Source organism: Pristiophorus japonicus, chromosome 1 (assembly GCF_044704955.1).
Source record: "Pristiophorus japonicus isolate sPriJap1 chromosome 1, sPriJap1.hap1, whole genome shotgun sequence".
Classification (NCBI taxonomy): domain Eukaryota; kingdom Metazoa; phylum Chordata; class Chondrichthyes; family Pristiophoridae; genus Pristiophorus; species Pristiophorus japonicus.
Window position 1 is genome coordinate 101,435,179 of NC_091977.1, and position 27,321 is coordinate 101,462,499.

The 27,321-nt window shown below is 44.9% G+C and overlaps 1 protein-coding gene across 1 annotated transcript in view; it reads right to left on the reverse strand.

The window, feature by feature from the left end:
* ercc6l2 (excision repair cross-complementation group 6-like 2) overlaps positions 1 to 3,196 on the reverse strand; it is a 171,352-nt gene extending 168,156 nt beyond the window's left edge. The window contains exon 1 of the mRNA XM_070881961.1: positions 3,113 to 3,196. The gene's annotated coding sequence lies outside the window, so the exon portion shown is untranslated. The remainder of the gene's footprint in view (positions 1 to 3,112) is intronic.
* Positions 3,197 to 27,321: the final 24,125 nt, after the last annotated feature.

The window sequence follows — 27,321 nt, forward strand, 5'->3', positions numbered from 1 at the left end:
CAAAAAAAAAAGGAGTAAACATAAGACATGTGATTCACGATAATGTAACCAGGATACTTGTTTATGCACCCCGAACAGGTGACGACTGCAAGCAAACCCAAATTACGGCTACTGCTAATGTGTAAATATTGTATTGTTTGAGCATAACAAACATGTCTAAGCGTATATAATCGCGTTACTCTATGTTGTCACGGTTGTAAAGCGAATAGGATTAGAAGATAACTTGTTTTTCAAGACCCATATACGTTTACATGGCAATCGAACCCACTGGCCCAATCAGTAGAGGCCCTGTTCGTGGCCACCCCTGGGTGGATCCCCCGTGACTTATATATGGCGGATACCTCGGACGCATCCTGTGAGGGACAAACGGGCGAATATAGAAGGGGTATACAGGGAAGATGCATGGAATTAATAAATCCCACAGATCCTGTGTGCAGGGGGTCCCGGGGAAAGGACAAAACGGTATGCTCAGACAATGCAAGCTACCTGCTTTGCTTCTCGGGGCAAGGATGGGGGTGTGCATATGCCCTGGTCCCCGAGAACGCCACCTGTGTGCAGACGCAGTGTGCCCGTCAGCACTGTCGAGTGCACAGAGGCCAGTTTACTTGCACCTGTAACGAGCAAAGATGCCTGAACATGACCGCAGGGAGGCAAGTTATCTGCGGTCAGTGCAACGGAACTCATGTCAGCTCAGAAACATGGGCATACCCGTTTGATGCTTACCAATTGGTAGGATCGGGCTCAAATTCAAGGGAACCGAGCAATTGGTGGTATAAGCAGTTCACGAGTGTTAGCAACACCGACGTAAAGTGTTAGAGCTAAGGAGGGATTTGTGTTCCTCCTCAGCGGCACCTTCAAGACCGCAGCACCGACCCTCCCGGTCCTCTTTGTAGTAGGAACTATAGGACCACTTACTATTCCATGCCCCCAAAGGGGGCATACCCGGAGAAGGATAGTAACGCGGGCCATCAGCAAGGAGTTCTGTGCCAATTGGGAGGATCCTATCATGCTGGGATCATCACTCGGCCACGGGTTCCTCGGGGCCCTGTCTGTGGGGGGATCAGCAGGGGTAATTAGTGCCAAAAATAGGAACTATCTTATTTGTGGATTAACCATTCTGGGAAACAGCACATCTAAGGGATTGGATGCCATCATCCGGGAGCTGTCTGAATTAAGATTGTATACGCAGCAGACCCTTATGCCGTAGATTATCAGTTAGCCCAACAGCGGGGAGTATGCACAATAATAGGAGACAAATGTATAACGCATGTTACGGATGAATCATACAATATCACCCAAGCCATTGATGCCATAAGAAAGCAGCTTGACGAGTTCAGACAAGGCCCAAAAAGGAGGAATAGCTGGCTTGACTGGCTATTAGGGGGATCCTGGGAGTTCCTATTTAACGCATGGAGTAGTTATTCTTGTTGTAATAATAATTACTTGTTGCTTGATTATCGGATGTTTTAATATCTGCTGTAAAGTTATGATGGCCCGACTAGTGCCGGTTGCCAGCGCGATCACCGGAAAAGAACATCTGATGGGAACACCCGGGGATTCCGAGGAAGACGGAGCGGACGACACAGGCACAGACCACTACCTATGAAGGGTAGGCTAGAGCTACAGGCAAGGCAGGGAAGTAACGTGCCTCGAAGGTAGGCACTGAGCCACCTTCATTGTGGTCATCTGGATTTCGTGAACATCCTCCAGGACCAACAGGGGGAACTGTTGGAGTGGATTTTCGGACATAGCAAAGCAGGATGGGGTAAGCCACCACTAAATGAACTTTGTACCAAGAAGCCTATCTGCTGTCCCTGATATGAACTCTGCAGCAACAAGTGATTCCTGGCCAGGTGCAGGCCACTGTTTCATAGAAAGCTTTGCAACAGAATAACTAACCACAAAAGAAGATACAGAGGAAGAGCCCCCAAACTCGCGCCATGCTATCAGGTTTCACTAGGACTAAAAAGTTGTATGTAAATGAATTGCGTTGCCATATGGATTGATTGGTTGTATGTAAATGAATTTAAATGATTGTATTAAATACCATCATATTTTTCCACTACACATCTAAATCCAGCTATGGATTTCTACACTCAAAGGATGTGAAGCCAATTCTACAACACTGAACTTTCTATACAAATCAATGTTCAGCTGGAGGTTTTACATTACACTGAATGCTCCTTTCTAGTTTTATGATGTGTTGGAAGATTGTTAAAAATATGTTTAAAGAAAATGTTTTTTCTTACTTTGCGATTTATGTTGTGCGAGGATGGAGGGCTCTTTATGTGTTTGTTTATTGCTGATCACAAACCAGCTGTGGAATAGGCTGTTTGCCATTTTCTTCTTCTAACCCTATTAAAGCATTTTGATAGAGTAAATAAGGAGAATCTGTTTCCAGAGGAGAGATGAGGAGAATTCTTTTTACTCGAGTTGTTATCTTCTGTAATCTGGGTTGTACTGCCTGAAATGGTGGTGGAAGCAGATTCAATAGTAACTTTCAAAAGGGAATTGGATAGGTACTTGAAAAGGACAGATTTGCAGGCCTATGGAGAAAGAATATGAGAGTGGGACTAACTGGATGGCTCTTTCAAAGAGCGGCACAGGCACGATGGGCCAAATGGCTTCTTTCTCTGCTGTATGTTTCTATGAACTGCAGTTCAGAATTTGCATAAGAAGTTATATGTTTAAATTCTAAGAAGCAGTTCAGATTCAAAAATGTTTGCTTTTACTTGCACCCACTTTTAAGTACTGCTCGACTCCATGGCCTCAAAAATGAGTGCGTCTCGGACTGGAAGGTCTGGGAAATAGTCCGAAACCTAGATACATGGGTCACAGTCTAGCTGGATAGCTTCTAGGGGGCCTTGTCGGGCATATAACCTCTATTCACCCCAAACATGGTCCCCAGTGTCAGAGGAGGCAAGGCCATCATTTACACTTCACACTGCGAGTTCACACTTCCTCGGCCTCAGAAGGACTCAGTGTAAATTTGCAGGCCACTGCACTCAGTCAGTTGAGGTGAACTAGCCTCCTGAAGAGTGCAAGTGAGCTCTACAGGTAGGTACCACAAGGATTGGGGCAGAAATTTATGTTGCAAAATGTTTAAAATTACCTCCTGACTGCTGGTGTGTGATTCCCACTCTGCTGTAGTTATAATGGAAGAGCAGGATCGCAGATGTTTAGCCTCTCACTGTCGTGGCTCAAAGATGAAATGTGGTTACTTAAGTGAAGTATTGGAGAACTACCTTTTTCTACGTAGCTATACTGTAGCAAGATTAAGCACTTTCAGAAGAGGAAAGGAAAAACACACATGGGCTTGAGTTTGAACCAAGCCTAAAGTGATTGGATGAAAACTTCCTATCTTTGATGGCTATTAGATTAGTTTAAGAAATGTCAGCAAATGTTCCAGTGGATGTGCATAGCACAAAACTCTCAATAGTTTGGTAATCTCAAAGAGAATGCTAGAACAATGACTGGTGTGGTCAATGGAAATGCTACATTAGCACATGTCTTCTACAGCTGTGGGCAAGACCCAGTGAGTTATATTGTTCATTGTTTCCTGGAGCAAGCTAGAGGGAGCTCCAAACTGCACCAAATCCATGCTCAAATTGAACCAGGACAGTTATCACTGGGTGAAAAGAGGAAATTGTTCTGTTCAGAATTTACCTAAAGCAAATCTTCACTACCTGCCAATTACAATGATATCTAAAACAGCCAGTTTAACATTAGGGAGTTGTTTTTTTATGGCATGATTCTCTGACCTCAAGTCTCCAAAGGACTCAGTGATGAAGACTCCACACACTGATGCAACAAAAAGTATATTTTTAGCCTCAGAAATTATAGATAAGAATGTAATTTTATCAATGAGAGCTAAATGTATTTCTCAGTTTACTATTGCTATTGCAAGTAATACTGTGCAAATCTATAACAGATGTTCAGAATTTTTTTTATTTTCACTGACAGACGTTACAAAATGCAACGGATTAATTTGTTCAAGACAGAATTTATAAAGTCCTCTTATTTCCCTTTACACAGCTTGACTCTATTTGCTGATCAACAGCACCTGTTGGAAATCCGCCATCTTTCACTTATGTAATCAGATTACATTTATTTAATGCACAGTGACCAGCAGAAGTTAAAAGAGCAGGTTTTGCCAGAAATGTATTAGTGTACCTGATAATATCTCAGGTCAGAATACAAAAATCTAACTGATGGTTTTATAATGTACACATATGTTTTTCATCATATAAAATTTTATCTTCATGCTTCATATCTAAGCACGCACACTAATGTACGCGCCATTTTTTGTTCTATTTTTGTGAATAATAGAGTAGTAAAACAATGGGTTTGGCCACAGAGGCAACAGATTTCTCATAGTTTAACAGATATTACAATAACCTTGCTTCAAAAAGTGATGGTTAACTGGACTGAAATGTTTACACAGAAGAGATGGTGTTTCAAGAAAAGAATTCCATTGACACAAGCGGCACATGAAGATTCATCAATGGTTTTCTATGTGAACTTTTTCATCTGCCTTCTTTCCAGGCAGTTTTTCTTTCAGAAGTATGTGCAGGGCTTCCTCCCACCAGCCTAACCCCAGCGTGCTGCTGACCCATTTTCCTGGGTTTGGTGTCAGTAAACATGCAGTGCGGGCACCCGGTGGTTTCTCCACCACATAGAGAGATCTTGACACTGCCAGTCAGCAAAACTCAGCGTCATAAGGCGGAGGAAGGGAAAATAAAGGGAGCAGAAACATACTGAGGATTTATTTAAAATGTTTTTAAAAGGCTGTTCATGGGTTGCAACTTCTTCTGGTGCAGGTATCAGGGCAGAAGGGCCAGGTGGCCAGTACCAGGCCCACTACTTCCAATATGGCCATCATCGGGATTCCCAGTGTTGTCTCAGGATGTACTACCACCCCACTTCTGCTGGTACCTGGGATCCCAGTACTTCAGAGGGAAGGCAAGGAAATTGTTTGGTTCCTCTAGGCCCATCATTCCCCCCCCACTCCACGTCATTTAAGTGTGATAGGGCAGATAAGACTCAGGTGGCTGGGTTCCCTCTGTGAGAAAAACTTTCAGTTGCAGTTCCAAGGGTGAGGATCTAGCCTCTGCAGCCCAATCTCTCTCCTTTGTCTGATTTTGGGCATATAGTAGAGGAAATTCCAAGCCTTTAGGTTGATACAAAATAATGATGTGTAGCTGCAGTAGATTTAGTCTTCCTGGGGGTCTTACTTAACTGCTAGGCAATTTTAATAGTTCCAGTGTACAGGACTGACAGCTTGGGCAAGTGTTTCAATGTTAGAAAGAGTAGACTCTAGCATGGATTAGATCATCCTCATCAACTCTATTGTTGTGCATGACATAGATTACATGGGGACAATTTTCCTTCCTCTTCCTGTGCTTGAGATCCACCTGAACAGACCTGAACCTTCTTATTTCTGCTGTGTTTGCCTAATGTCTATATTTGGGGAGTTAGCTTGCCACTGAAAGCACCTTGGAACATTTTACTACATTAAATGCACTATATAAATGCAAGTTATTGTTGTTGAAATACAAATCACTGCAAACTTTCTCAATTGGCTTAGATCTCTGGCAGCATTGGTACGAGAAGCAGGACCTCCTGCATGTGTGAGCAAAGCACAGAAACCTTGTCCCAGGAATAGCCATAGCCACAGGGTGCCCAACACAGTGGTGCAATGATTTTGGCAGGAGATTGCTGACATGATAAATGCCAGCAGCACTATACAAAGACTTGGCTGCAAAAAAAAGTCAACAACATCTCTAGGAGGGGCAAGTTCGGCACCCTTAACATTAGCTCATATTTTGGCACTCTACCAACTAATACCAGCATAAACTCTTCTATTTTACCCATGCATTCCTTGACTTTCAACCTACCCATGAAACTACACAGTGCACCTTTCTAGTATCTTTCTTGTCCCACATGTCAGTACAAGGATTCCCAACTATAGAATCTTAAGTGGTGATTTGATTGAAGTTTTTAAGATTATGAAAGGAATTGATAGGGTAGAAAGAATGTTTTTCTGCTGGTGGAGGAGGCTAAGACTGTGAGATATCTTCTTTACGACATCATAAATACACAGACTACAAGATGGTTCCATTCCTTTTATTGTATTTATAGCAGGAGTTGCATTACCACAGTAGTCCACTAGGTGGAGTAGTAGTCCACTAGGTGGAGGTATATTACAATTCTCCCTCCTTAATGCAGAAGTAATCATAACAAAATAATCATCATATATAACTTGCATGGTTATGCATAACAAAAGATATGGGGCTAGAATTTTGATTAAACCCACCACTGCTGATTGTCGCCCAAAAGATCGCCAACATTCTTAAATTAATGCCGTCGGAAAATTGCACAAAAAAAGGAAAAAATACCACCCGGCGAGAAAATAGATCTTACACGCAGATTCTAGGCAGTTAAATGCAATCCTGGGCAAATTGGGCAGTTCTTAATCAAAATGGACGGTAATTACTCAAATTTAGACCGAGGCTGCAGTTGGACCTAGGGAGGAGGGAAAACACAAAAAATATTTTTTCCAAGAAACAAAAAATAAAAAATCAGAAAACATTCTCAAGACCCTTTTTAACTTAATCGCTGTAAAATAATTTTCAAAGAATTATTTAAAAAAACACTTTAACTTACCTTTCTGTACAGCACAACTTACCTACCGCCCAGCTCTGATTGCTTTTCATGGGCATTTTTTTCGATCTTACCTACAGGTCACCGCTGAGCCCAAACTTGGGCAGTAATGGTTTTTTCAGCGGTGCTCGCCAGCATTCTGCTCCCCAGCGATATTTCGAAACCATCGGCGGAACTCTTTGTGAAATGGAGTGGAAATTTTCGCCGGGTGTTTTTCCACCGAAAACAAGCAGTACCACCGAGAAAACCGCCGGAAATGGAGTGGAAATTCTAGCCCATGAAACTTAACCATGTGTTTTCTGTTTCAAAGAGGATACCTTCACTCTCGAACAGACCGGGTGTCGAACTTAGACTCATTCTAGGCTGAGCCTGAGGACAGTTTTCCTCCAAAGGCAACCCTTGATTTACATTTGAATTCTCTTACTCCACCTCTATCATGATTCTCTTTCTGTCTTAATTCTCTTCTACTGACTGTGCCAAGTTTGGCTTTAATAACGAGAATCTGGTTCATGACTGTTGGAGAAACAACACTGCTGATGTTCTACCAGTAGCTTAATGATGAGCATTACGATAAGAAATCAGAAAATTAGCTAATTTGTGGTCCAACAACAACTGCAGTGGATTTGGATCCAACATTTATTTGATGAGAGCACATTTTACAATGTGTACTGTGCGCTCTGCTGCACCATTTGAAGCAGGGTGGTACAATGGAACTTTCGTATGTTTCACAGCATTTCTGCTCATGAACTGCAAATTCTTCTGAACAAAATTGTGGGCCATTATCAGCCACAATTCCTTCTGGGAGGCTATATGATGAAAACAATCTTCGCAAATTGTCTAGGGTTTTACTTGTTATTTTCCGCATCAGAAACACTTCTACCCACTTCGAATGGCTATCAATCACAATGAACAATTGTCCTAGCTCAGCAAAATTTACATGCAACCTTTGCCATACCCTGGGAGGCCATTCCCATGGCTGTAATGGTACTGATGGTGGTTTCTTGCTTACCAATTGACATGTTGTACACTGACTAATGATGTACTCTATATCTTTATCTAGATCTGGCCACCATAAGTAACTGCATGCAAAACTCTTGGTCAAGCACATTCGCAAGTGCTGGTCATGAAGCTCTCCTAATAATTTGGACCCGAACTTATTTGTAATAACTACTCCTGCACCCCACATAATACAATGTTTATCCACTGATAATTTATTCTTACGAACAAAGTGTGGATGAATATCTTTCTCTGCTACCTGGTTTGACCAGCCATTTGCGATGTAATCATACATCTTTGACATAACTGGGTCACATTTGGTTGCTCTACCGATCTCTTCAGCTTTGACGGGCAGTTCATCAATGTTTGAAAAATAGAACACTGCTTCCCTATTGTGTGTAACTTGTGATGGGGCTGGCAACCTAGACGTAGCATCAGTATTACCATGATCAGCTGATCGTCTGTAGTCAATGTCATACGTACATGCTGACAAAATCAAATCCTATCTCTGCATTCAGGCTGCAGCTAAGGTTGGAACTGGGGACTTTGGATGGAGGATTGCTGTCAGGGGCTTATGGTCAGTAACGATGGTAAACTTACGACCATACAAGTATTTGTGGAACTTCTTGACCCCAAAAATCCACGCCAAAGCTTCCCTTTTGATCTGTGTATAATTAGTCACTGGCACGGAGAGTGCGTGAAGCAAAAACAATTGGTCTCTCCTCCCCATCTAACTAGTACATGTACACTAGTACATACTTTAATGCAAGGAGTATAATGAATAAGGTGGATGAGCTAAGAGCACAGGTAGATACTTGGGAGTATGACATTATAGCCATTGCAGAAACATGGCTGAAAGAGGGGCAGGTTTGGCAGATCAATATTCCTGGTTACTGGATTTTTAGACAAGACAGAGAGGGGGTAGAAAGTGGGGCGGGGGGGGGCGGGGGTTGCGGTACAGATTAAAGAAACTATTACAGCAGTGAGGAGGGATGATATGTTAGAGGGATCATCAAATGAGGTCATATGGGTCGAATTGAAAAATAAAAAAGGGGCGATCACACTGCTGGACATGTATTATAGACCCCCAAATAGTGGGAGGGAGAGGAGCAAATATGTAGGCAAATTGCTGTGAAGTCCAAAAACCGTAGGGTAGTAATAGTAGGGGATTTTAACTATCCAAATATTGATTGGGACAAATATAGTGTGAAGGGTATAGAGAGTGCAGAATTCTTAAAATGCATTCAAGAGAAATTTTTTAGTCAGTATGTGACAAGCCCAACATGAGAGGAGGCGGTTTTGGATTTAGTTTTGGGGAATGAAGCTGGGCAGGTTGAAGGGGTATTAGTGGGAGAGCACTTAGGTGCCAGTGACCATAATTCAGTCAGATTCAAGTTAGTTATGGATAAGGACAAGGATAGGCCTGGAATAAAAGTCCCAAATTGAGGAAAGCTAACTTTGCTAAGTTGAGGAGTGATTTGGTCACAGTGCACTGGAAACAGCTACTTGTGGGTAAATCAGTGTCAGAACAGTGGGAAGCATTCAAGGAGGAGATCCAGAAGGCTCAGGCCAAACATGTGCCCTTAAAGAAAAAGGGTGGAAATAACAATTCTAGAGTCCCCTGGATGTCTAGGGACTTACAGGGGAGGATAAAAAAAGGGAAGCTGATGACTAAATACTGATGGCTAAATACTGTAGAATCTTTGGAGGAATATAGAAAGTTAAGAGGCAAAATTAAAAAGGATATTCGGAATGCAAGTGAGAGCATGAAAAATTCTTGGCCAGTAAAATTAAGGAAAACCCTAAGATTTCTCTAAATATATTAAAAGTAAGAGGGTAACTAAAGAAAGGTTCGGGCCTATTAGAGACCATGAGGGTAATCTTTGTGTGGAGGCAGAATATAAGAACATAAGAAATAGGAGCAGGAGTAGGCCATGCGGCCACTCGAGCCTGCTCTGCCATTCAATAAGATCATGGCTGATCTGATCATGAACTCAGCTCCACTTCCCTGCCCGCTCCCCATAACCACTTATCCCCTTATCGTTTAAGAAACTGTCTATTTCCGTCTTAAATTTATTCAATGTCCCAGCTTCCACAGCTCTCTGAAGTAGCGAATTCCACAGATTTACAGCCCTCTGAGAGAAGCAATTTCTCCTCATCTCTGTTTTAAATGGGTAGCCCCTTATTCTAAGATCATGCCCTCTAGTTCTAGTCTCCTCTATCAGTGGAAACATCCTCTCTGCATCCACCTTGTCAAGCCCCCTCATAATCTTATATATTTCGATAAGATCACCTCTCATTCTTCTGAATTCCATTGAGTAGAGGCCCAACCTACTCAACCTTTCCTCATAAGTCAACACCCTCATCCCCGGAATCAACCTAGTGAACCTTCTCTGAACTGCCTCCAAAGCAAGTATATCTTTTCGTAAATATGAAAACCAAAACTGCACGCAGTATTCCAGGTGTGGCCTCACCAATACATTATATAGCTGCAGCAAGACTTCCCTGCTTTTATACTCCAACCTGTTGCAATCAAGGCCAAGATTCCATTGGCTTTCCTGATCACTTGCTGTACCTGCATACTATCCTTTTGTGTTTCATGCACAAGTACCCCCAGATCCCGCTGTACTGTGGCACTTTGCAATCTTTCTCCATTTAAATAATAACTTGCTCTTTGATTTTTTCTGCCAAAGTGCATGACCTCACACTTTCAGACATTACACTCCGTCTGCCAAATTTTTACCCACTCATTTAGCCTGTCTATGGGCTCAAATTTCCCCAGGAGTTGCCCCGCTTTTTTTTGAACAAGTAGCTTTTTTTGGAGTGACTTAAAAATTGCAAATTTACCCATTTAACTTGCTCAAGTGTAAGTCAGTTAGTTAGTTTTTTTTTTAGTTTCGTTTTTTTTCTCCAAAAGGGGGCGTGACCAGCCACTTATGCCTGTTTTGGCCATAGAAGCAAATTTGGCCAGCTAAAAGTTATTCTAAACTAACTTAGGCCAGAGCATGAGGCCACTTTTGTCGGCACAGAAAAACCTTACCTACATTTAAGAAATCAGCGTAGGTAGCCAGAGATACGGGGGTGGGCGGCAGGGGTGAGTTAGAGGATTCTGAACTACTAACACCTTCACAGCAGCAGCACAGCATCAAACAACTTCAACACAACATCTTCACGACATCATCAAAAATAAATGAAAGATAAATGAGCTACTGAAAATAGAGCAGTCCTGTCTTGCCGACTGCAAAACGAACCGGCTAGTCCTTTGGCCAGGGAAGTGGCAGCAGGCATGCATAACTGTAGGGGTAAGGGATTTTTTTTTTTTACAGTTCCTAAATGTTGTGTGGTGATAATGGAACATGATTCAGTTTTAATGCAAAAAATCTTTTATTGGAAAGTTTACAATGCACTTCCACAACAACAAGAACAACAACAAGAACAACAGCAAAGAAAGGCTGCACCCATCTCTCATCCACATATCGGGGAATGTGCACTTCCTCATAGGGGCGGTATTGTGTTCTTCACACAGATGATACTGCACACAGGGAAGTTAAAGTAACAGTGATCTCAGTCTTTATTAAGACACTCCAGAGTGAGGAACAGGCCTTAGGGGCCGGCTTATATACAGTGCTCCAAGGGATGTTGTGATCCCTTGGAACTTCAGGGGATGCGCTCCTTGGTGGCGGAACATGGGAGTGCATGCTTTACAGATACACAACTTCACTCTCCCCCAAAGTCAAAGTTTAAAACTATTTACAAGGTGAGTTGGTCGGGAGCCTTTGTTTCCCTGGTGGATCGCCTCGGTACAAATGTCTGTTCTGGTGTGTTGGCTGTGCCCTCGCTGGACTGACATGTTGTTGGCCCTGCAGGGCTGCTGGGTGAGCCTGGCCTTGCTGGGCTGTTGGGCGTGATGGGTTCGATTTCCTGGTCCGGCGTGGTGTCGTTGATCCTTTGGATGTGTGTTGTGGGCTCGAAAAAGGTGGTGTCTGCGGTGGGTTGTTCAGGGCAGTCTGTGAACCGCAGCCTCGTTTGGTCCAGATGCTTACTGCAAATTTGTCCATTGTCTAGTTTGACTACAAACACCCTACTCCCTTCTTTAGCAATCACCGTGCCCGCGATCCATTTGGGACCATGTCCATAGTTTAGCACATACACAGGGTCATTCAGATCAATTTCCCGTGACACAGTGGCGCGACCATTGTTTACATTTTGTTGCTGCCGCCTGCTCTCTACCTGATCATGCAGTTGGGGTGAACCAGCGACAGTCTGGTTTTAAGTGTCCTTTTCATGAGTAGCTCAGCCGGGGGCACCCCTGTGAGCGAGTGGGGTCTCGTGCTGTAGCTGAGCAGTACTCGGGACAGGCGGATTTGGAGTGAGCCTTCTGTGACTCATTTAAGGCTCTGTTTGATGGTTTGTACTGCTCGCACTGCCTGTCCATTGGAGGCTGGTTTAAACGGGGCCGAGGTGACATGTTTGGTTCCATTGCGGGTCATGAATTGTTTAAATTCGGCACTGGTGAAACATGACCCGTTGTCACTGACCAGTATGTCAGGCAGGCCGTGGGTGGCAAACATGGCCCTCAGGCTTTCAATGGTGGTGGTGGCGGTGCTTCCCGACATTATTTCACATTCAATCCATTTTGAAAAAGCATCCACCACCACCAGGAACATTTTACCGAGAAACGGGCCTGTATAGTTGACATGGATTCTTGACCATGGTCTGGAGGGCCAGGACCACAAACTTAGTGGTGCCTCTCTGGGCGCGTTGCTCAACTGAGACAGGGCTCTAAGTCAGAGTCGATACCGGGCCACCATACGTGGGATTTGGCTATCGCTTTCATCATTACTATACCCGGGTGTATGCCGTGGAGATCCGAGATGAATGTTTCCCTGCCTTTTTTGAGTAGCACTACGCGGTTACCCAACAACAGGCAGTCTGCCTGAATGGACAGCTCATCCTTTAGCCGCTGGAATGGCTTGATTAGCTCTTGCATTTCAACGGGGATGCTGGCCCAGATCCCATGCAGTACACAGTATTTTTTACTATGAACAGCAGAGGATTTTGGTTGGTCCAAGTCCTAATCTGGTGGGCTTTGACAGGTGATTTATCATTTTCAAACGCTTCCATGACCATCAACAAGTCTGTGGGCTGCGCCACCATCAACAAGTTTGCAGGCTGCGCCATTTCCACCCCCGTGGTAGGCAATGGTATCCGACTGAGAGCATCTGCACAGTTCTCGGTGTCTGGCCTGTGGCGGATGGTATAGTTATACGCTGATAGCGTGAGTGCCCACCTTTGTATGCGGGCTGAGGCATTCGTATTTATCCCCTTGTTTTTAGCGAACAGGGGTATGCAGGACTTGTGATTGGTTTCCAGCTCAAATTTGAGGCAAAACAGGTAGTGATGCATTTTCTTTACCCCGAACACACACGCTAATGCCTCTTTCTCAATCGTACTGTCGGCCCTTTTGGCCTTCGACAAACTCCTGGAGGCATAGGCGACAGGTTGCAACTTCCCCGCAATGTTGGCTTGTAATACACACCCGACTCCATACAATGACGCATCACATGCTAGCACAAGTCTTTTACACGGATTATACAATACAAGCAGCTTGTTGGAGCATAAAATGTTTCTGGCTTTCTCAAAAGCAATTACTTAGTTTTTTTCCCTATACCCAGTTCTCACCTTTATGCAATAACACATGTAGGGGCTCTAAGAGGGTGCTTAACCTCGGTAGGAAGTTACCAAAATAGTTGAGGAGTCCCAGGAATGACCGCAGCTCCATGACTTTCTGTAGCCCTGGGCGCGTTCCTGATAGCCTCTGTCTTGGCGTCTGTGGGCCGAATGCCGTTCACCTCGATCTTTCTCCCCAAAAACTCCACTTCTGTTGCTATGAAGACACATTTCGACCTCTTCAGCCGCAGCCCTACGTGGTCCAGTCGCTGGAGGACCTCCTCCAGGTTTTGTAGGTGCTCGACGGTGTCCCGACCCGTGACCAATATGTCGTTCTGAAAAACACCGTGCGTGGTACCGACTTGAGTAGGCTCTCCATGTTTCTCTGGAAGATCGCTGTAGCTGACCGAATTCCAAACGGACATCTGTTGTAGATGAACAGTCCCTTGTGCGTGTTGATGCAGGTGAGGCCGTTCGAAGACTCCTCCAGCTCTTGCGTCATGCAGGCCGAAGTCAGGTCGAGCTTGGTGAACGTTTTGCCTCCTGCCAGCGTCGCAAATAGATCGTCTGCCTTAGGTAGCGGGTATTGGTTCTGTAGTGAGAAACGATTAACAGTTACTTTATAATCGCCGCAAATCCTGACCGTGCCATCACTTTTGAGTACTGGAACAATCGGGCTGGCCCACTCACTGAATTCCACTGGGGAGATGATGCTCTCACGTTGCAGCCTGTCCAGCTCGATTTCCACTCTCTCCTTCATCATGTGAGGTACCGCTCGCGCCTTGTGGTAAATGGGTCATGCCTCTGGGACCAAGTGGATCCGCACTTTCACCCCGGAAAAGTTTCCAATGCCTGGCCCAAAAAGGGAAGGAAATTTGTTAAGAACCTGGGTACATGAGGCCTCATCGACATATGATAGCGCTCGGCTGTCACCCCAGATCCAGCGGATTTTGCCCAGCCAGCTCCTTCCAAGCAGTGTGGGGCCATCGCCTGGGGCAATCCAGAGTGGCAGTTCATGCATCGTGCCTCGTAGGTGACCTTGACCATGGCGCTGCCCAGGACAGTGATGAGCTCTTTGGTGTACGTTCTTAGTTTCGTGTGGATGGGGCTCAGGGCTGGTCTGAGTGCCTTGTTGCACCACAGTCTCTCAAACATCTTTTTACTCATGATGGATTGGCTAGCTAGGCCAGTTCCATGTCTACGGGTAAGCCATTCAATTTTACATTTAGCATTATAGGTGGACATTTTGTCGAAAATGTGTGCACCCCGTGTACTTCAGCATCTGCCTCCTCTCTCTCAGGCTCAAAATTGCTTTGATCCACCATGGACCAAACTTCCTCTGCCACATGGTGGTTAGCAGGTTTTGCAGAGCTTGCAGCTCATCTGCAAGCTTGTTGGAGGTGCCCCATTGTTCCACAGCTCTTGCAAACATACCCTTTGAAGCAGCATGAATAGGCTGAATGGAAGCCTCCACAACGCCAACAAGTTGTGAATTGCCTTGCATTTATCCTTTGTTGGGGACTCTGAGTCATCTGGGTCACCCGAGCCTGCTGGCAGTTGCAGACTCGTGGTTTCTGCCCTGTACATTTCTGCTCGCAAAGACAGTTCCAGTTAATTTATGAACATTGCTGGCACTTGTGTGCTGAGAGATTTGTTTGGTTTATCACTGGTGGACATAAACGCCTGTGTTATCACAATGGCCTCACTGAGGGTCGGTGTCTCTACAGTCAAAGGTTTTCGTAGGATGGTCTCGTGGCCAATGCCCAGTACAAAAAAGTTTCTGAGCATCTGCTCCAGGTAGCCATCAAACTCACATTATCCTGCAAGTCGCCTTAGCTCGGCGACATAGCTCGCCACTTCCTGACCTTCAGATCGTTGGAACGTGTAGAACCGATACCTCACCATCAGCACGCTCTCCCTCGGGTTAAGATGCTCCCGAACCAGTGTACACAGCTCCTCATATGACTTATCTGTGGGTTTCACCGGAGCCAGAAGATTCTTCATGAGGCTGTAGGTCAGTGCCCTCTCCTTTTTGCAGCGTTTCCTTCTCCGTCCAGCTCGTTGGCTACAAAGTACTGGTATAGCCGTTCGACATAGGCTTCCCAGTCCTCACCCTCCGAGAACTTCTCCAGGATGCCCACAGTTTGCTGCATCTTTGCTTGGATTCGTATACTCATCGCCAGTTATTGAGTTCCTAACACAGCTGAGACTGCATGCAGGGAGGTTAAAGTAACCATGACCTCAGTCTTTATTAAGACACTCCAGAGTCAGGAACAGGCCTTAGGGGCTGGCTTATATAGAGTGCTCCCAAGGGATGCTGGGATCCCTTGGGACTTCAGGGGATGCGCTCCCTGGTGGCAGAACATGGGAGTGCATGCTTTACAGATTCACAACAGTGCGGGGGAGCTCGGGGCCCTGCATGGGTCTCAACAGAGGCTGGTGTGGGGATTGCAGTGGGAGTGGCATTTGATTGTCAGGCCTATGTGCCCTTATTGCATTAGCTAGCTCCCTCATGGCTTCTGCCATCGTTTGCACTCCCTCTGACATGCCTGCCCTCAGTTCCCATCTCAGTGCTGATATTTTTCCCGACAGTTTCACAACCTCATCACGAGTGGCCACGAGTGATCGGGTAAGGGCATTCGTCTCCTCACCCGATGACACAACCTGATATACATCTGATGAAGGCTGCATCTCAGGAGAGACTGTCGGCTTCTCCTTCCCCTCGCCATGGGTCTGCCTAGCGGCACCCCTCCAGTGCAAGGCGCAGGCTGGGATGGTGGGGCACTGGGTGTTCCAACCTGCATTCCAGCACCACCACTAGGACTCACAACCTCGGAAGGTGTGAAACGAAGGAATGTCGTGGCAGAGCTCATGGAGATGTCTGGCAAAGTGATGCCCTGTACCATGGACTGATCCATATCACGACCAGCATTTTCCTGTGAACACAGATCCATGGACCTCTTCTCCCCCGACTCGCCTTGGTCTGGAGCGGACGCATCTGGATCTTCTTGTTGATCTTCAGGATGTTCAAGATTATCTTCTTGTTCTGCAAAATACAATAGATCAGTCAAATGGTTAGCAGAAAAGGAGGGAGCAGGATGGGTGGAATGAGTAGTCTCATGCGTAGCAGGCCAGTCAGCAGGTTGATTTGAATGGTGATGATTTCATTTCATGATTGACGTCACCCTCGCGTGTGGGGCCTAACTTGTGCAGAGCTGATTCTTTTTCTGCAGGTGTGACTCAGCACGGCAGCGACCCTCTGTCCCAGAGATGATAGTTGATGCAGATTTGGCGGCCCTCCTCCTGTTCTAGTTCTCTCCCTTTTGTTGTCGGCCAATTTCTTCTGCAAAGATGAAAATGTAATTTTTGCCACATGGTGAGCTTCTGATGGATGGGACATATACAGATGATCAGAGTAACAATTGCAATTCCATTTAAAACTCAAGATAATATTTACATTCACTACTTGACCAACATCCTGCCATTTCTTTTTACACTGGCTTCCAGTTCTTATGGTATTCACCCCTGCGGAGAATTCTTCTGCAACTAGGTTCCAGTGTCTCCTCATTTCTTTGGGTGGAACTTTTGTGGGACCACTCTTACTGATATCCAGCTTCTGCCATCAGTCCTCAATGACAGTGACTAGTTTCTCCACTTCCACTTATGCAATAAGTCTTCGTTCTTGTTGCATGCTCTTGCGTTATTGGTGTATCAGATTCACACTCAGGTAATGTTGAAAAAACACAGTTCTCACCTTGCATGCACCTATACAGCACTCTTTTCCACTCCCTCAGCCATCCAAAAATCAATATTAACATCTTACCTTCCAATATGGCCCACTGCCAATGCTGCTGATGCACTGAGGATGCTCTCCCTTTAAATGGCCGATTGCCAACGTGCCTGGCCCATTGCGCATGCGCACACACTTCAATGCGCATTGCACGTGCGCGCACGCACAAACGGATATGCGTTCCCCTGCCGGCACTCGAAGACATGCTGGCCGCAAGCCCTGCCTCCTGCTGGCTGCGCTGAGCATGCTCCGCCCCCCACAGGTTTTGCAGCACCACTCCACGGGACCACAGGGACCCAGGAGCAGCCAAATTATCCCAGTAAGTTTTTGGCGTGTTTTCTCCACCACAAAATCGGCGCACCACGTCTAACTATGCCTCTCTAAGCAGCTGGGGAAATTTGGGCCATTGTCCTTTTGCAGATTTTTTGTGTCCTCCTCACACATTGCTTTTCCTCCAATCTTTGTATCATCAGCAAACTTGGCTACGTTACACTCAGCCCCTTCTTCCAAGTCGTTAATATAGATTGTAAATAGTTGGGGTCCCAGCACTGATCCCAGCGGCACCCCACTAGTTATTGGTTGCCGACCAGAGAATTAACCATTTATCCCCACTCTCTGTTCTCTGTTAGTTAGCCAATCCTCTATCCAGGGTAATATATTACCCCTAACCCCGTGAACTTTTATCTTGTGCAGTAACCTTTTATGTGGCACCTTGTCAAATGCCTTCTGGAAGTCCAAATACACCACATCCACTGGTTCCCCTTTATCCACCCTGTTCGTTACATCCTCAAAGAACTCTAGCAAATTTGTCAAACATGACTTCCCCTTCATAAATCCATGCTGACTCTGCCTGACTGAATTTTGCTTTTCCAAATGTCCTGCTAGTGCTTCTTTAATAATGGACTCCAACATTTTCCCAACCACAGATGTTAGGCTAACTGGTCTATAGTTTCCTGCTTTTTCTCTGCCTCCTTTTTTAAATAGGGATGTTACATTTGCAGTTTTCCAATCTGCTGGGACCTCCCCAGAATCCAGGGAACTTTGGTAAATTACAACCAAAGCATCCACAATTCCTGCCACTACTTCTCTTAAGACCTTAGAATGCAAGCCATCAGGTCCAGGGGATTTATCTGCCTTTAGTCCCATTATCTTACTGAGTACCACCTCCTTAGTGATTTGTTAAGGGAAGATCGTGTTTGACTAACTTGAATTTTTTGAGGAGATAACCAAGATGGTAGTGCGTATGATGTAGTGTATATAGACTTTAGCAAAATAGGGAGACATGGGAGACTGGTCACGAAGGTTAAAGCCCATGGGATCCAGGGCAAAGTAGCAAGTACGATCCAAAACGGGCTTAGAGGTAGGAAGCAAAGGGTAATGGTTGATGGATGTTTTTGTAACTTGAAGGATGTTTCCAGTGGGGTTCCGTAGGGCTCAGTACTGGGTACCTTGCTTTATGTGGTATATATCAACGATTTAGATTTGAATATAAGGAGTATGATTAAGAAGTTTTCAGATGACACTAAAATTGGCTGTGTGGTTGATAATAAAGAGGAAAGTCATGGGCTGCAGGAGGCTATCAATCTGCTGGTCAGTTGGGCAGAGCAGTGGCAAATGGAATTTAGTTCAGAGAAGTGTGAGGTAATGCACTTTGGGAGGGCTAATAAGGAATGGGTGTACACATTAAGTGGTAGGATACTTAATAGTGTAGATGAACAAAGGGACCTTGGAGTGCTTGTCTACAGATCTCTGAAAGGAGCAGGTCAGGTGGATAAGGTGGTTAAGAAGGCATTTGGAATGCTTGCCTTTATTGGCCAAGGCATAGAATATCAGAGCAGGGAGATTATGTTTCAATTGTATAATACTCTGGTTAGGCCACAGCTGGAGTACTGCGTGCAGTTCTGGTCACCATATTATAGGAAGGACGTAATTGCACTAGAGAGGGTGCAGAGGAGGTTTACCAGGATACTGCCTAGAATGGAGAATCTTAGTTATGAAGACAGATTGGATAGGCTGGGTTTGTTCTCATTGGAACAGAGGAGGTTGAGAGGAGACCTCATTGAGGTGTACAAAATATTGAGTGGCCTGGATAGAATGGATAGCAAGGGTCTATTTCCATTGGTGGAGGGATCAATTACGAGGGGGCATAGTTTTAAGATGGTTGGTGGAAGGTTCAGAGGGGATTTGAGGGGTGGCTTCTTCATGCAGAGGGTTGTGGGGGTCTGGAACTCACTGCCTGTAAGAATGGTGGATTCAGAAACCCTCACCACTTTTAAAAGATGGTGGGATGGGCACTTAAAGTGCCATAACCTGCAGGGTTATATACCTAGAGCTGGTAATTGGGATTAGACTGGATAACCTCTTGTTGGCCGGTGCAGATATGATGGTAAGTACTGCATGGAATCGAATACGGCCAGGGTGATCTCCTGGGCTAATTTTGATTGCCTGGATGGGTTGGAGAGGAATTTTCCCAACATTTTTTCCCCCCAAATTGGCCTGGGTTTTTATCTGGTTTTTGCCTCTCCCAGGAAATCACATGGCTCCGGTTGGGGTGGAGTGTACAATGTTTCAATGTAAGAACATAAGAACATAAGAATTAGGAACAGGAGTAGGCCATCTAGCCCCTCGAGCCTGCTCCATCATTTAAAAAGATCATGGCTGATCTGGCCGTGGACTCAGCTCCACTTACCCGCCCGCTCCCCATAACCCTTAATTCCCTTATTGGTTAAAAATCTATCTATCTGTGACTTGAATACATTCAATGAGCTAGCCTCAACTGCTTCCCTGGGCAGAGAATTCCACAGATTCACAACCCTCTGGGAGAAGAAATTCCTTCTCAACTCGGTTTTAAATTGGCTCCCCCGTATTTTGAGGCTGTGCCCCCTAGTTCTAGTCTCCCCGACTAGTGGAAACAACCTCTCTGCCTCTATCTTGTCTATCCCTTTCATTATTTTAAATGTTTCTATAAGATCAGCCCTCATCCTTCTGAACTCCAACGAGTAAAGACCCAGTCTACTCAATCTATCATCATAAGGTAACCCCCTCATCTCCGGAATCAGCCTAGTGAATCGTCTCTGTACCCCCTCCAAGGCTAGTATATCCTTCCTTAAGTAAGGTGACCAAAACTGCACGCAGTACTCCAGGTGCGGCCTCACCAATACCCTGTACAGTTGCAGCAGGACCTCCCTGCTTTTGTACTCCATCCCTCTCGCAATGAAGGCCAACATTCCATTCGCCTTCCTGATTACCTGCTGCACCTGCAAACTACCTTTTTGAGTTTCATGCACAAGGACCCCCCGGTCCCTCTGCACCGCAGCATGTTGTAATTTCTCCCCATTCAAATAATATTCCCTTTTACTGTTTTTTTTTCCAAGGTGGATGACCTCACATTTTCCGACATTGTATTCCATCTGCCAAACATTAGCCCATTCGCTTAACCTATCTAAATCTCTTTGCAGTCTCTCTGTGTCCTCTACACAACCCGCTTCCCCACTAATCTTTGTGTCATTTGTAAATTTTGTTACACACACTCTGTCCCCTCCTCCAGGTCATCTATGTATATTGTAAACAGTTGTGGTCCCAGCACCGATCCCTGTGGCACACCACTAACCACCGATTTCCAACCTGAAAAAGACCCATTTATCCCGACTTTCTGCTTTCTGTTAGCCAGCCAATTCTCTTTCCAGCTAATACATTTCCTCTGACTCCGCGTACCTTTATCTTCTGCAGTAACCTTTTGTGTGGCACCTTATCGAATGCCTTTTGGAAATCTAAATACACCACATCCATCGGTACACCTCTATCCACCATGCTCGTTATATCTTCAAAGAATTCCAGTAAATTAGTTAAACATGATTTCCCCTTCATGAATCCATGTTGCGTCTGCTTGATTGCACTATTCCTATCTAGATGTCCCGCTATTTCTTCCTTAATGATAGCTTCAAGCATTTTCCCCACTACAGATGTTAAACTAACCGGCCTATAGTTACCTGCCTTTTGTCTGCCCCCTTTTTTAAACAGAGGCGTTACATTAGCTGCTTTCCAATCCCCTGGTACCTCCCCAGAGTCCAGAGAATTTTGGTAGATTATAACGAATGCATCTGCTATAACTTCCGCCATCTCTTTTAATACCCTGGGATGCATTTCATCAGGACCAGGGGACTTGTCTACCTTGAGTCCCATTAGCCTGTCCAGCACTACCTCCCTCGTGATAGTGATTGTCTCAAGGTCCTCCCTTCCCACATTCCCGTGACCAGCAATCTTTGGCATGGTTTTTGTGTCTTCCACTGTGAAGACCGAAGCAAAATAATTGTTTAAGGTCTCAGCCATTTCCACATTTCCCATTACTAAATCCCCCTTCTCATCTTCTAAAGGACCAACATTTACTTTAGTCACTCTTTTCCTTTTTATATATCGGTAAAAGCTTTTACTATCTGCTTTTATGTTTTGCGCAAGTTTACTTTCGTAATCTATCTTTCCTTTCTTTATTGCTTTCTTAGTAATACTTTGCTGTCGTTTAAAATTTTCCCAATCTTCTAGTTTCCCACTAACCTTGGCCACCTTATACGCATTGGTTTTTAATTTGATACTCTCCTTTATTTCCTTGGTTATCCACGGCTGGTTATCCCTTCTCTTACATATAAGTGGTGTTGCAGTTCTGTGAGGTGGACTGGTTGGGCTGGGCGCTCTTTACCTTTCTGCCATTTTTCATTGGTTTATATGTAACCTTCAGGGCTGCTGACCAAAGGCCAAGTGGCTCTTTGTCGGCCGGCATGGACGCGATGGGCCGAAATGGCCTCTTTCTGTGCTGTAAATTTCTATGTTTCTATGTTTCTATGAGAGATCACTGCTCCAACTCCATACGGAGAGGTGTCACATGCTTGCTTGATTTCCTTAGATACATCACAGTGAACTAACATGGTACTCCCTACCAACTGGCTTTTACACTCATAGAATCATAGAAATTTACAGCACGGAAGGAGACCATTTCAGCACATCGTGTATCATGCCGGCCAACAAGAGGCTGTACAGCCTAATTCCACTTTCCAGCTCTAGGTCTGTAACCCTGCAGGTTACAGCACTTCAAGTACACATCCAAGTACTTTTTAAATATGGCGTGGGTTTCTGCATCTACCACCTTTTCAGGCAGTGAGTTCCAGACACCCACAACCCTCTGGTTGAAGAAATTTCCCCTCAAATACCCTCTAAACCTTCTACCAATTACTTTAAATTTATACCCACTCTGCTAAGGAAAATAGGCCCTTTCTATCCTCTATAGCTAGGCCCCTTATAATTTTATACACTTCAATGAGGTCTCCCCTCAGCCTCCCCTGTTCCATGGAAAACAAACCCAGCCTATCCAATCTCTCCTCATAGCTAAGATTCTCCACTCCCAGCAACATCCTCGTAAATCTCCTCTGTACCCTCTCCAGTGCAATCACATCTTTCCTGTAATGCGGTGACCAGAACTGCTTGCAGTACTCTAGCTGTGGCCTAACTAATGTTTTACACAGTTCAAGCATAACTCTTGTATTCTATGCCTCGGCTAATAAAGGCAAGCATTCCGCATGCCTTCTTAACCATCTTATTTACCTGGCCTGCTACCCTCAGGGATCTGTGGACATGCACTCCAAGGTCCCTTTGTTCCTCTACACTTCTCAGTGTCCTACCATTTAATGTGTATTCCCTTTCCTTGTTTGCCCTCCCCAAATGCATTACCTCACACTTCTCCGGATTAAATTCCATTTGCATCTATTCTGCCCACCTGATCAGTTGATTGATAGCTTCCTGCAGTCCGCAGCTTTCTTCTTCATTATCAACCACACAGCCTATTTTAGTATCATACGCAAACTTCTTAATCATACCCACTATATTTAAGTCTAGATCATACCACAAAAAGCAAGGGATCTAGTACTGAGCCCTGCGGAACCCCACTGGAAACAGCCTTCCAGTCACAAAAACACCCATCAACCATTACCCTCTGCTTCCTGCTTTTGAGCCAATTTTGGATCCAACTTGCCACTTTGCCCTGGATCCCATGGGCTTTTATTTTCATGACCAGTCTGCCATGTGGAACCTTATCAAAAGCCTTGCTGAAATCCATATACACTACATCGTACGCACTACCCTCGTTGACCCTCCTTGTTAACTGCTCAAAAAATTCAATCAAATTAGTCAGACACGACCATCCCTTAAAAAATCCATGCTGACTGTCCTTGATTAATCCATGTAGTTCTAAATGAATATCTTTCCTGTCCTTCAGAATTTTTTCCACTAATTTTCCCGCAACCTAAGTCAGGCTGACTGGCCTGTAATTACTTGGTCTAATCTTTTCTCTCTCCTTAAACAAAGGTACCACATTAGCAGTCCTCCAGTCCTCTGGCACTATACCTGAAGCCAGAGAGGATTGGAAAATGATGGTCAAAGCCTCTGCTATTTCCTCTTTTGCTTCGCTTGACAGCCTAGGATACATTTCATCCAGGCCTGGGCACTTATCCACTTTCAAAGCTGCTAAACCCCTTAATACCTCCTCTCCCACTATGTTTATTTCATCTAATATTTCACATTCGTCCTCCCTGATAGCAGTGTCTGCATCGCCTCTCTCCTTTGTGAAAACAGACGCAAAGTATTAATTGAGAACCATACGCACATCTCCCGCCTCCACACACAGATTACCCTCATGGTCTCTAATAGGCCTTACCCTTTTTTTACTTATTCTCTTGCTCTTAATATATTTAGAAAACATCTTTGGGTTTTCCTTGATTTTACTTGCCACGAAGAATTTTTCATGCTCTCTCATTGTTTTCCTAATATCCTTTTTAATTTCACTTAGAAACATAGAAAATAGGTGCAGGAGTAGGCCATTCGGCCCTTCTAGCCTGCACCGCCATTCAATGAGTTCATGGCTGAACATTCAACTTCAGTACCCCATTCCTGCTTTCTCGCCATACCCCTTGATCCCCCTAGCAGTAAGGACCTCATCTAACTCCTTTTTGAATATATTTAGTGAATTGGCCTCAACAACTTTCTGTGGTAGAGAATTCCACAGGTTCACCACTCTCTGGGTGAAGAAGTTCCTCCGCATCTCGGTCCTAAATGGCTTACCCCTTATCCTTAGACTGTGACCCCTGGTTCTGGACTTCCCCAACATTGGGAACATTCTTCCTGCATCTAACCTGTCTAACCCCGTCAGAATTTTATATGTTTCTATGAGGTCCCCTCTCATTCTTCTGAACTCCAGTGAATACAAGCCCAGTTGATCCAGTCTTTCTTGATAGGTCAGTCCCGCCATCCCGGGAATCAGTCTGGTGAACCTTCGCTGCACTCCCTCAATAGCAAGAATGTCCTTCCTCAGGTTAGGAGACCAAAACTGTACACAATACTCCAGGTGTGGCCTCACCAATGCCCTGTACAACTGTAGCAACACCTCCCTGCCCCTGTACTCAAATCCCCTTGCTATGAAGGCCAACATGCCATTTGCTTTCTTAACCGCCTGCTGCACCTGCATGCCAACCTTCAATGACTGATGTACCATGACACCCAGGTCTCTTTGCACCTCCCCTTTTCCTAATCTGTCACCATTCAGATAATAGTCTGTCTCTCTGTTTTTACCACCAAAGTGGATGACCTCACATTTATCCACATTATACTTCATCTGCCATGCATTTGCCCACTCACCTAACCTATCCAAGTCGCTCTGCAGCCTCACAGCATCCTCCTCGCAGCTCACACTGCCACCCAACTTAGTGTCATCCGCAAATTTGGAGATACTACATTTAATCCCCTCATCTAAATCATTAATGTACAGTGTAAACAGCTGGGGCCCCAGCACAGAACCTTGCGGTACCCCACTAGTCACTGCCTGCCATTCTGAAAAGTACCCATTTACTCCTACTCTTTGCTTCCTGTCTGACAACCAGTTCTCAATCCATGTCAGTACACTACCCCCAATCCCATGTGCTCTAACTTTGCACATCAATCTCTTGTGTGGGACCTTGTCGAACGCCTTCTGAAAGTCCAAATATACCACATCAACTGGTTCTCCCTTATCCACTCTACTGGAAACATCCTCAAAAAATTCCAGAAGATTTGTCAAGCATGATTTCCCTTTCACAAATCCATGCTGACTTGGACCTATCATGTCACCTCTTTCCAAATGCACTGCTATGACATCCTTAATAATTGATTCCATCATTTTACCCACTACCGATGTCAGGCTGACCGGTCTATAATTCCCTGTTTTCTCTCTCCCTCCTTTTTTAAAAAGTGGGGTTACATTGGCTACCCTCCACTCCATAGGAACTGATCCAGAGTCAATGGAATGTTGGAAAATGACTGTCAACGCATCCACTATTTCCAAGGCCACCTCCTTAAGTACTCTGGGATGCAGTCCATCAGGCCCTGGGGATTTATCGGCCTTCAATCCCATCAATTTCCCCAACACAATTTCCCGGCTATATGCCTCCAGAGATTCTGCCGTAGTTAGCCCTCTTTTTTTCTTTATCCTACCCTGTATGTCCCTAGACATCCAGGGGGCCCTAGATTTGTTAGTCCCACCCTTTTTATTTAAGGGCACATATTTCGTCTGAACCCTTCGGATCTGCTCGTTGAATGCCTCCCACTGCTCTGACACTGATTTACCTTCAAGTAGCTGTTTCCAGTCCACTGGCTAAATCACCTCTCAGCTTAGCAAAGTTGGCTTTTCCCCAATTTAGAACTTTTATTCCTGGTCTATCCTTGTCCTTTTCCATAACTACCTTAAAGCTGACTGAATTATGGTCACTAGCACCTAAATGCTTTCTCACTGATACTCCTTCCACCTGCCCAGCTCCATTCCCTAAAACAAAATCCAGAACCACCCCCTCCCTTGTTGGGCTTGCTATATGCTGGTGAAAAAAGTTCTCCTGAATGCATTTTAGGAATTCCGCACCCTGTATATCCTTCACACTAATTTTATCCCAGTTAATATTAGGATAGTTGAAATCCCCTACTATTACTGCCCTATAGCTTTTGCACTTCTCAGAAATTTGCCTACATATTTGCTCTTCGATCTCCCATCACTGTTTGGGAGTCTATTGCCATGACCAGCAGTGTGATCGCTCCTTTTTTGTTTTCCAGTTCGACCCATATGACCTCGTTTGATGATCCCTCTAACATATCATCCCTCCTCACAGCTGCAATAGTTTCTTTAATCAATACCGCAAACCCCCCCACCTCCCATTTTACCCTGGTCTCTATATCATCTTAGAATCCTGTAACAGGAATGCTGAGCTGCCAGATCTGCCCCTCTTTTAGCCATGTCTCTGTAATAGCTATAATATCGTACTCCCAAGTGTCTACCTGTGCTCTCAACTCATCTGTCTTATTTGCTATATTCCTTGCATTGAAGTATATGCTATTTAGTACAGGCAAACCTCCTTGTTGACTACTATCTAGCCCTTGTTTCCTCTGTCCTTCTAATTTACTTTCTACATTTTTGTTTTCCAATTCCAGTTTTTCGTCCCTCCCTACTGACTCTATTCTCAGGTTCCCATCCCCCTGCCAAACTAATTTAAACCTCCCCAACAGCACTAGCAACCCCCACACCGCCACCCACCACCACCCCCCCCCCCCCGACGAGGATATTGGTCCCAGCTCTGTTGAGGTGTAACTCGTCCAGCTTGTACACATCCCACCTCCCCCAGAAACGATCCCAATGCCTCAGGAATCTAAAGCCCACCCTCCTGCACCAAGTTTCCAGCCATGCATTCATCTGCTCTATCCTCTTACTTCTGTACTTCTTGAATGCTGTGTTGCATTCTTCTGACCATTTCCAATGGACCTGTTTTTTTAACAGCTCATTCAGTGGATGTAATACTGTAGTCAGATTTGGTAGGAACTTCCCATAATGGTTCAAAAGACCCAAAAATGATCGAAGTTCAGCGATATTCTTGGGAGTGGGTGCATTTCTAATTGCATCTAGCTTTCCCTTGGTTGGATGTAAACCATCTTTGTTTACTCTGTGCCCTAAGTACTCCACTGAGTTTTGAAATAACTCACACTTGGGAGCAGTCACTCGTACTCTGTGCTTCTCCAGCTATTTGAGCACTTATTTCAATACATTATTATGGATTTGCCTGTTTGGTGCAGAAATGAGTATGTCATCTAAATAACATACTATCCCTTCAGTGCCTTGCAAAATTTGGTTCATCACCCCTTAGTAT